This window comes from Petaurus breviceps, unplaced genomic scaffold (assembly GCF_028583685.1).
Source record: "Petaurus breviceps papuanus isolate PSGF00001 unplaced genomic scaffold, PetGlider_PUasm1.0 38, whole genome shotgun sequence".
Classification (NCBI taxonomy): domain Eukaryota; kingdom Metazoa; phylum Chordata; class Mammalia; order Diprotodontia; family Petauridae; genus Petaurus; species Petaurus breviceps.
This window is the reverse complement of record NW_027186304.1, coordinates 26,269,777-26,273,137: the sequence shown is the minus strand read 5'-3', so window position 1 is coordinate 26,273,137 and position 3,361 is coordinate 26,269,777.

Below are 3,361 nucleotides of genomic sequence, written 5' to 3'. Positions count from 1 at the left end.
CTGTAAAATGGATATAATAATAACAGCTACCTCCTGGGGTTGTTGTAAGGATCAGATGAGATAACAGTTGTAAAGCACTTAGCACTGTACCTGCCACATTGTAAACACTATATCAATGATGATGATGATGATGATTTATTGGGTCACAAATCATGAAGATCTGCAAATCCAGTCTTAGATACTTACCAACTGTGTGACCCTGAACAACTTATTGAACCCCTGCTTCATTTTCCTCAACTATATGAAAGCAACAATAAACCATGGGTCCAGAGGACTGAAGATGAAACACACCACCCACCTCCTGCTAAAGATGTAATGGGCTCGAAACACAGAATGAGACATATGTTCTTGGAGATGGTCAGTGTGGACATTTGTTTTGATGAACTACAAGCATTTTTATGAAGGTTGTATTATTATTTTAATCATTCATTTGGGTAGACGGGAAAAAGAGAGAGAGACAGACAGAGAGCCTGTAAAAGTAAATAAATAAATATTTTAAATACATGTTTAAAAAGAGAGAGAAAGAAGACAAGAATTCTGAAAGACAGAAATGAGGAGGGAATGTATTTAAGGTGTGGGGAGTGGCCTTTGTGAATGCCTGTAAGCAAAAGATAAAATGTCAAATCTGGGCAACATTTGGTAGTACTATTTAGTAGGACACAGGGGACGTGGAGAGAATAATATGAGATGAAGTTAGAAAGGGAGGTTGAAGTTAGGCTGTGGAGGTTGTCAAATGTCAGAGTTACAAGTTTCTATTTTATTCTATTAATAGTGGGGAGCCACTGAAAGCTTTTGAGCAAAGCCTTGATATGATCTGGCCTGTGCTTTATGAATATTTGGGATCTATATAGGATGGATCGGAGAAGAAAGAACATATAAGTAAGGAAATAAGAGATGATTATAATATTCCAGGCCAAAGATAATGAAGGTTTGAAGTAGGATGAGAGTCATGTGAGTGGAAAGAAGGAATCTGATAGAAAAGATGTTGTGGAGGTAGAATTAACAAAATACGGTAGCTCATTTTGGGGAAGTAAAGGAAAGGAAAGAGTAAGAATGACTGAGGTTATGAATCTAAATGATTGGAAAGTTGTTAAAAAAAAGCACTCTTGGTCTAAATGAAAAGTCTCAAGGACGGACAGGTTTAGGGGAAAGGATGATGATATCCATTTTGGACATGTTGGTATGCCAACTGGACATCCAGGAAGAGACATCCAGTAGATAGCTGGTAATATGGGACTAGAATTTAGGAGATTAGGACCATGGGTATAGATTTATTTGGTAGTCATTTGCATGGAAGCAGGCAAATACTGGCAATTGATGAGATTACCAAAGAAGATAGTGTTGAGAAGAGAAGTGAGTCAAGGATAGAGTTCTGGGAGACACTAAGGTTAGGGGACAGGAGATTAGAATAATCTCTGAAATGTGATTAAAAAGAAGCATCCAGAAAAGAAGAAAGACAACTGGGGGGGGGGGGGGGGAAGAAAGAGCTAAGGATGGAGAAAATACCCCAGAGAAAGGGGTAGTCAATTGTGTCAAAAACGGCAGAAAGGTCAAGGATGATGAGGATGATGAAAAGGCCTTTGGAAGTAAAGGGATTGTTGTTAACCTTGGAAGGAATCAATTTCAATAGCATGGTGCAAAGAAGTGACAGGTGTCTGAGGACTGAGAAAATAACGACATTGAATGTAGAAGATTCTAGGAATTTGGCAGTGAAAGGGGAAAGATATATAGCAGGGTAGCTTGAGGATCAATCAGGATCAAGGGAAGTTTCTTTATGAATGGAGTAAATCTGCAAATGTTTACAAGGAGTAGGGAAAAAGATATAGACAGAAAAAACAATTGAAGAAGAGAGAGAGAATGATGGCTGGGGCAAAGTTTCAGGGTAGAGACAAAGGGGGGGGAATTGAGGGCATGAGTATAAGGGTTCAGTTTGTCAAGGACAGTCATAGAATCATAAGACCCTCACAGTTAGAAGGCACTTCAAATCATTGAGGAAATGGCTAAACAAATTTTAATTCATGAATGTCATGGAAGATCTTTACCCTAAAAGAAATGGTTAATATGGAGAAGTCAATGAAACATGAGATGATATATAAATTGACAGAATAGAATAAGCAGAAACAGAGAAACACACAATGCCTATAAAAATGTAAGTGGAAAGAACAAAAAAATGGAAACTGAATTGTTTGTAATTATGACTAAACCTGGCCCTGTAGCTGAGTGGAGAAAATGTACTCCCCTACTTTCACTGAAGAAGTAGGAGACTGGGTGTGGAATATTTCAAATACTATCAGACTCTGTCAATGTGCTAGTTAGCTTTGCTCGACTATTTTCCCTTTTCCTTCTGAAATCTTTGTTACAAAATAGCTCAGTGGGCAGGGGAAAAGAATATTGTCAGAAAAGTTATTCTTAGACAGGTAAGTGCTATTCTGGCCCAGGCCACCTATCTGCCCCCCAAATTATTATGATTTCAAATAATACCTTTCTTCCTCAGACATTCTTATTTGTTCTGGAACTGACAAAATATCACCAAAGCACAAATATGATTGTTTTCCTAATGTTGAACCACCCTTACATCTCTGGTATAAATGCAACTTGGTCATCATGAATGGTTTTTGACTAAATAATTATACTCCAGTGGGATTTTTCTTAATATTGTAAAATCTAGGGGTGGCTATGTGGCATAATGAATAGAGCACTGGCCCTGGAGTCAGGAGGACCTAAGTTCAAATCTGCCCTAAGACATTTAACACTTACTAGCTGTGTGACCATGGGCAAGTCACTTGACCCCAATTGCCCTGCCTTCTCCCCTCCAAAAACAAAAGCAATATTGTAAAATCTATATTCATTAGTTACATCACTTTATAGTCTTCCTTTAATTTATTTTTCTATGGTTTAGGTATTGAGAATATATTTGTCTCATAAAAGGAGTTTGGCAGAGTGCTTTCTCAATTTTTGAGAATAATCTGTGTAGTATTGCTATTGATTGTTCTACCAGAGTTTGATGGAATTCTTCTATAAATCCTTCAGGACCAGAATTTTTTCTTCCTTTGGTAGTTCCTGTACAGACAGCTCTATTTACTTTTCTAAGATTGGATTATTTAAGATCCCTATGCATTCTTTTGTTAGATTGGGCACTGTATATTTTTGAAGTTAATTTTATATTTCTTTTGTGTTCCCAGTTAAGTTCTGATAATTCCTTTAGTTTCTTGTTTTGTTATGATTTTGCATCGGTCATTTGCTATTTGATTTGATTTTTTACCTTCTTTTAATCAGATTGGCTAAAAGTCTATCAATTAATTTTTTAAAAAATATTTTAATTGTGTTAAATATTTCCTAGTTGTATGTAAATTTTAAAAAA